This window comes from Gavia stellata, chromosome 4 (assembly GCF_030936135.1).
Source record: "Gavia stellata isolate bGavSte3 chromosome 4, bGavSte3.hap2, whole genome shotgun sequence".
NCBI classification, from domain to species: domain Eukaryota; kingdom Metazoa; phylum Chordata; class Aves; order Gaviiformes; family Gaviidae; genus Gavia; species Gavia stellata.
Window position 1 is genome coordinate 40,148,907 of NC_082597.1, and position 7,988 is coordinate 40,156,894.

A 7,988-nucleotide genomic window follows, 5' to 3' on the forward strand; every position below is an offset into this window, starting at 1 on the left:
ATTGTGAAAGAGAATATTTAAGAGAAACTCAAACCTTTTAAAAATTTAGCTTTAATCTTGAGTGTATGGTTAAAAGAGCTTTCACAATTCCAGCTGTTTTGAAAGCTGTCTGCCTGTAATGTTAAAATCTTTGACATAAACGATGACCCTTATTAACATGAACATCTGCTTATAAGAGTAGAAGAAGCACCTGTTTTCTTTAACTTTAATTTTAATATTTTCTTTTCAGTATAAATACTTGTTGCTGCTTGTGAAATAATTGTGATTTTGGTTGCGTTCTGCCTAGATTAGTGCTGTCCTTTGATGTGCAGAATAAATTAAGATGCAAAATTATTTGGGATTTCTCCTCACTGTTAAGTTCAGAATGATGGAAAGATTATTACGTGAAACTTAAATTCTTAATGCTAACTTGTAGCTTTACTGACTGTGAGGGGTGGTCTTAGACACAGCTGTTCACAGGATCTTTTTTCTGTTCTCCGCAGAAATGTCCTATCTGTCCCTGTTGCTTGAAGACAACAGAAACCCCAGGTTTCTGGGGTTGCACTGAATCAGTAGGAAGCTTGTAATGTTGATCAGATATTAATAATAACATCTGGTTTTGCTATTCATACTACTGTCTTTTTCAGGATAGATTAAATAAACAAGAACACTTCAAAATATTTTTAATTTGAAAGTATCAGTTTCTGGTAATTGAAGATGTGGCTTTTAAGGAATGACTTGGAAAATACATGTAAATTTTAATGGCGTCCTTTAATGGTTTATATTTACCTTGATATTGTTTAAAATATTATTATATTGTGTATAGGTAAATTTCTGTGGGAAAACGTGCACAGAGTATGATAAACATGCCTGTGCTATCGTTAATTTGTTTGACTGGATTTGGTGGTGGTTTGAGGGGGATGTTTGTTTGTTAACTCAGTGTGAAATTATAATCTTTGTGTTTGTCCTCACAGATCTGTTACAACTTTTTGAGAATCTGTGTTTGTTTTTACAAGTAGCATAATTTATCTAGCTAGCACAGGCAGCAATAGCAGTGAAGAGAGGGAGGCACAGGCAGGCAGTTCATGCCTTAAAGTTTCTAGAAAGCTCAAAGGGACTATTCCTTTTTATGAAATTATTAAGACCGGCAACCTATTTCAGAGTTAGTGGAGCAAATACTGTATTTGTGTATTGTAAGACCCCATGTAAAATCCGTCCTTCTTAAAACCAGTCACACTGGGTAACTGGGAGGTTCTTGTGTGTAGTAAAGCTTTGGAAAGGAGAAACGACATGCTCAGGAACTTGCTGTGTGTGTATTACCATCCAGTGGGTACAAATGTTTGTGTCCTTCTGCCTGTTTATTGTGTAGTTTTGGTAAAGATTGAACTTTTTGCATTAGAGACTGTTAACTTGGATAATTCTGTGTATTTTGGGACTACGTAATTAATGGATGTTTCAATCCAACTAATGACCAAAGTTCTTTGAACCAGTCAAGCATACTTGCCCATGTGTTTCCAAAACATGCTGATATCCAAAATTACAAGCTTGTTGGGCCACTTGGGCAGGTTGATGAGATAGTTTTTGTGCATTTGGTAGAAATAAGTTGCACCATCCTAATGACTATTTATTAATTTAAGTCATCACTTCTTGTTTACGGTGTAATCCATACTGATATATGCTCAACTTCATTTACCATACAGTAACAGTTTTTTGAAATGTTTGATGGGCAGCACATATTCTCCTGACCCATCTTCTCTCCTTGCCACATAGACTTTCCCTTGTATAGCCTTCAGATTGTAAGGGAATGGTGAGAGACTTTTCGACAAGGTGCCCTTTTTGCCTTAGTATAGATGAGCAAAGCTCTAAAAATGGTTATGGAAAAGATTTCAATCTCACATGATTGAGCCTCCTATATATGGACCTTTGGACTCACTAGTTGTATTATCTCTAAGAATACAGTTCCTGCAGGAAAAGTAAACTACTTTTGGCACAGCATGTCTTGAGAATGACTTTATTTCAAGGTCTTCCACCATTAGTTTTTCTTCCCTTGTCTCTTATACTATTGCAGACAGATGTTTTAAACATAAAAATGAAGTGGATTTGTCAGCACTGTGTGCTGAATGTGAGTAAGGTACAGCTGGCGTTTCTCAGGAAGCTTTGTCTAAGTGAAGTTTACTGACAAGTTGTACTCTTTCCCCTTTCCAAGTCTGTACCCATCAGCTGTATGTCAGATGTCTTTACAGTTGTGGGTTTGAAGGGTTATGAGCAGTACAATATCAAACAATACCTGTGTAAGTGTAGAACTGCATGTAAAAACTTGTACTCAAATTAAGGGTGAATTGCAAGGCACTTAAATTGTATGATAAGCCTAACACTGTTTTAACATAGTTGAAATGAGTCTGCTCATTGCCAGTTCTTGGACGGAGAATGTTTTCACTGCACAGGAACAGACAACAAGATAACTGTGCCATAAAACGGGGTTGCCAGTTTAGACTGGTAGAGGTGTTCCTGCCAAGGAATTGTGGCTGGACTTCCAGTTTTCATATCTGTTATAGTGTGCGTAATGGTCAGCTGAAATTACATCTCTCTTGTGGTAGCTGCACTATAAATATTAGGGCAGGAATTACCAACTGTTTTTTAGAGTTTATAGTCTAAATGCATAAGACAGGCATGCAAAATAATAAAAATACATGGGTTACATAAGTGATTGTAGATTGACAGCAATGGTGGTAGCAAGGTCCTGGATATGGGCTAGGGGTGAACTGAACAAAGAAAATGGAATGAGAGGCAGATAGCTGAGATGAGGTGTGGTGAGAGGAGAAGGAGCAAGGAAGTGAGATGAAGACTGTAACAGAAAGAAAAGGTCAAGCCAATGTAGGAAAGACAGTCAGTCAGATGTACAGAGAACCTTTCAAATGTCCTGGAAACCAAAGGTCTTGGCCTTAGTCACCTCTGGTCCTGTCACCTGGGGTACTTGTCCGGCCTCATCTGACTGGCCATCTCCACTGGAGAGAATGATTTGCAGTGTGGTGATTGATACTCATCACCCTACTGATTCACTAAACCCCAAAGTTGGTACAAAAGGGCTAGTTGTTATTTTCAGGGTATTTCCCAGCAGAAGTCTCTGTGGCAGGAGATGGAATGCTATAGGAAAGACAGGGGAGAAAAAAAAATTGAGGTGGACCGAAAAGGAAGGATACTGTGTTCAGTAATCATGCTTTATGAATCAATTGTCATATAAAATTGTTACCAGAACTGTGTGCTTCTGGAAAACCTCCTCTTACACAGTACAGCAAGGGTTTTTTTTTTTTCTTTATTGAATAGGTAAAACTCATTATCAAAGATACTAGATCAAAAATACCAGTTATGTTAGTGAAACCTTAAAGTTTCGTAGCTTTGTTACATAGCAAACATTTTGATTTTTCTATCCGAAGAGGCACATACTTTCAAACTGCATGTGTTCATTGATGTTATTTCCACTGTTCCATGTTTTAAGATACTCAGTAATCACTCCTGTAATTTATGCCAGTCTTGTATGTAACATGGTGACATGCTAAAATGTAGTCCTTGGCAGGAATATATTTCAACACCAAGTTCAAATGTAGTTTTTATTCTAAAACTGCTTTTGAAAATCTTTGAATATTGGAGAAAGGGGTTGTTTTTTGTTTGTTTTTTTTAATGCCAACATTTATTCTTGGTCGTAAGTTACTTAAGGATAGAATGGAGAAACATAGTCTGACTCCATCTACATCTCGCCCATTTACTCTTGCATTGAAAGCAGATAACTTTCTACCTATGTATTCCAGAAAGTTTTCTGACCTTGATTTCGGAGCTACTCAAGACATCAAAGCTCCATCAGTTTTCGTGTCAGCTTATTACAGACATTAATTACAAATTGTGCTGTTTTGCTGGCGACCACTGGGTTTTTACCCACAAAATGCTGTAGTTGTAGAATCTGTGAATGACTGGGTTTTGTCTCATTTTTGGGCAGCCTTCTACTACACTGAAGCAGCAAACTGGCTCTTTAAACTATGTAACTAAAGTTACCTGTCCTCTTCTAGAAAATTGTTGGATTGAGGTGGTATCCATTTTGCTTGTTGCACCCGCTTTAAAATTAAGCTGCAAGTCCCATGGATGGGTCGGAATCGTAACTTTTTTAATGTTTCCGTTAAAAAAACCTGCCTAAATCGGAATTCTTCTGTGTTCTGTTCTCTTTCAGTTTTTCTGTGACCTTTCATTGACAGTAAGGTGTGATTGACTATTTAACTGCAGCACAGAATAGCTACAAAGGTGTATCTAAGGTGTATCTGTGGACATAGTTTCAAAGAACATTTATCTTTGTGGTGCTGTTGGTATAAACAGTGCCACCCCCTTATTTGTGTTTGGGTGTTCATGTGGTGAGCCTGATCAGGAAGCTGGTCCAGATGAAAAAAATTGCTGAGTAAGAAAAATAATTACTATTTTTAACCCAGCTCAGTTATGAGTGACATACTGATGTTTGGAAGTGGTGGATAACTGAAGAAACATTTCTAGAAAGTAAAACCTGAGATAGCTTAAATTCAGGTTGGTATGGTGTTTTTTATTAGATTTTGTTTGTATTTTATTTCTCAGTAGCAATAAATTTTATTTTGCATACATTTAGGCGGAGATGTACATATTAGCTGGAGGAGGAAAATAAGTCAATTTATCTCTGGTCAAGTTGTGCTAATGAAGCTGTGATCTGGGTATGGCTTGAGGTCCCAGCTGAGCTAGGCATGCAGCTAGTTCTTGCTCCCCCCTGCACATTCCTGCCTTCTCTCCGTTGTGCCAGCTCTGTCACTAGGCCAGCAGGGAGGCAACTCAGGAAGCTGAACTGGCTGAAATGTAACCTTCCAAAAATGTATTTTCTGCTGGCCTTGCTCCATGAAGCAACTCACCATGGAGACCAACGAGAGCCAGAGCTCACCTGTGGCCAGGAGCAGCAGGAGAGCCCATCGCTGTACCTCTGACTTGTGTTATTGTGTAGCCTTCGGACAGCAGGAGTGTGACCTCTTGAAAGGTGGCTGCATGTATTTCCAAGCAGCCCTGCTGTCCTGCTCCTGCTCTCTGCACTGCCTGCCTGTCCTACCACACTACTGCTTCATGACCTCTGCAGGGTTTTGGCAATCACCTCTCCTCTCTGCTCCCCTGGCACTCTTGCAGTTCTCCATCGCCTCCTGCAAAGTGCTGCGCAAACTGGAGGGGAGAGGAGAAGGGATGCGAAGGTGAAATGAGCCTTGAGCTTGTGGACTTCAGTTTGAGGAATGCTGGTTTATGAGATGAGGATGTCTCCTTCATAAAGGAGACAACTTGTCTGCTTTAACCAATAAAGCAGTTAGCATCAAGAATACTTGGGGAATCGGCAACTCTGATGGGGGTCTGCAGGGCTTTCAGAGCACCAGTAATACATTTATTTTGGTTTCTTGTTCGCAAGGTCTTTTTGAAGTTTAATAATAAAAAATGTAACAGAAGAGCTACTGTTTGTACCCCTTATGCTAAGGTACTCTGCCAAGTGGTACTACTTCAATATCCATTAAATAGCACAGCTGGCACAGAATAATGAGGGTGTGGTCTGTTTGGGTAGTGTTATTGATGAAAGAGAGTACAACATAAATATGAAGAATTAACGTAGTGTACCCTGGGAGCATACATGTTGGTTGGTGTCCCCCTGCCCCGCCTTCAGTGTGTATATGTTTTCCACTGTGGAAGTTCATCAGAAAAAAAATGAATTGTGGAGCTGTGGAGGGTAAATTTTGGAGGCTTTAGTCCCTAGTAAAGACAAGACCCTGTTGTGGAACTGATACCATTTTTAAAGGGTGCTATGGGTGCTGCTTTGATGTAGTCATGGCTAGTAATGGTAAGTCTTGGCATCTTCAGCAGTCTCTAGAATTAATGCTTTAGGAGAGAAAATGGGCATTGAGTATAGCCATCAGATGCTAGCAAAATGGATGGGCAAGGACAAGCTTGTCCATGCTAGCTATAAACCAAATCAGCTTGTTTTCCATATGCAAGAGTGTTTGAAGTTTGTGTGGTATTTTAAACTGCATCGACCTCATTCTTAATATTTAGACGTTGCAGAAGTTTGCAGCATGTAAGATTTGCTCATAAAATAACACAGAATCATAAAGCCACCGTGAACTCATATGTAGAGATTACCACTGAATGCAGTTGGTAGAGAAACAAAAAAATCTATATGAAGGCTTTGAGGTCTACAGTATTTCAGGTAATATTTGACACTGTACAGTACTTGGAATTCCCCATAGCCAAGGCGAGGTGGAGGGGTCTGAAGTTTGTCTGAGGCTGAAACTTAAGGCTACTGTCCCAGCACCAGGAAAGTTCAGTGCACTACTTAGGCCTTTCATTTAGGATATTTTTTTTAAATGGAGTTGTGTCACTCCCTTGCTCATTCAGAGAGGTTTATAGGTGAGTCTTCATGTGTATTTACGAATCCCAATCTTGGATATGACTGCTGTGTGACAGCATGTGCTGCACATATTCAGGCATCATAGTTGTTGATTAGAAAACATGCATGTGCTATCAAGATGAGAATCCAGAAAGGTTATTTTTATCCTTAAAGTTTATCTGCCACTTAAGATAACAGGTGATAATTTCAGTACAATAAGGTGAAATGTGACTTTTCTCTGTAGTTGAAGGTACCAATGCTTATAAATGTCATGTGACACACAAAGCTGACAGTTTAATCCTGAAAACCTTCCACAGAAATTATTTTCTAAATGACAGGTAGTCAAACTTGTTAGTGGAAGGACTCTTATAGAAGGACTTGTTTAAATAAAAGTATACATTACATTTTTGGTGAGGGAAGCTTCATTTTATTGTATTATATTCGTTTTATTTGTTCTTCAAAATGGGCACCTTCACTGTACAGTCTTTCAAACTGCAAATTTGGGACAATAAAATGTCCAAAGAAGAGCCTTCAGTAGTGTTTTGGAAAGAGTTAAGTCTTACAAAAAGAAGAATAAAATCAGATTTTTTTCATTTCCCACCATCTCAAATCATATCACCCCAGGTAATACTCTTCTAGGTAATAAAGATATAGTTGTTAATATAGATTTAGGCAGGTGTCCCAGGAAAAAAAATAATTATGTAAATCGTGGCAAATCATGAGGTCCACAGCTGATGGTATTGAGGAATTTTAAAATGTGGCTGGGTCTGCAAGCCATGTGTGCATTCTTACGTTACAGTCCATTATTTTGAAAAGTAAAAGAGAAATGTACTAAGTTTAATTAGTAATGAAAAAGTAATTGTCACATTCTGTGACAATTATTTTACAATACTAATTAAAATTAGTTTCTCTTTTTAGGAAGAATGGTGTAACAAAACTCAGTGCAAGATCCTACGGAAGGGCAAGGTGGTATTTGTTTCTCTGATCTCCTGGTTACTTGACACTTGTTCTCTGACAGATTTCATTTGCTTGCATGCTTGTGTCCACTTGCTCAACAAGCAGCAAGGCTTGTGCCCAAGTGGTTTAGCCAGGATCCCTTGTGAGTGACACAGGACAAGAAAAAAGCTGTCAAATACTCGTGACATCTCTGGGGTTCCTCTTGACTGGTAATGCCAAACTAATGTTTGGATTCTCTTTTATATCTTTTGACTATCACCAGGTGTTGTGGCGTGGTTGTCTCAATCTTCAGCTTCCATAAATCTTAGGATGGGCAGCTGTTCATTGTCTGTTTCTTCTCTCTCTCTCGTTTCTCTCTCTCTCTCTCTCGTTTCTCTCTCTCTCTCTCTCTCGTTTCTCTCTCTCTCTCTCTCGTTTCTTCTCTCTCTCTCTCTCGTTTCTTCTCTCTCTCTCTCTCGTTTCTTCTCTCTCTCTCTCTCGTTTCTCTCTCTCTCTCTCTCGTTTCTCTCTCTCTCTCTCTCGTTTCTCTCTCTCTCTCGTTTCTCTCTCTCTCTCTCGTTTCTCTCTCTCTCTCTCGTTTCTCTCTCTCTCTCGTTTCTCTCTCTCTCTCTCGTTTCTCTCTCTCTCTCTA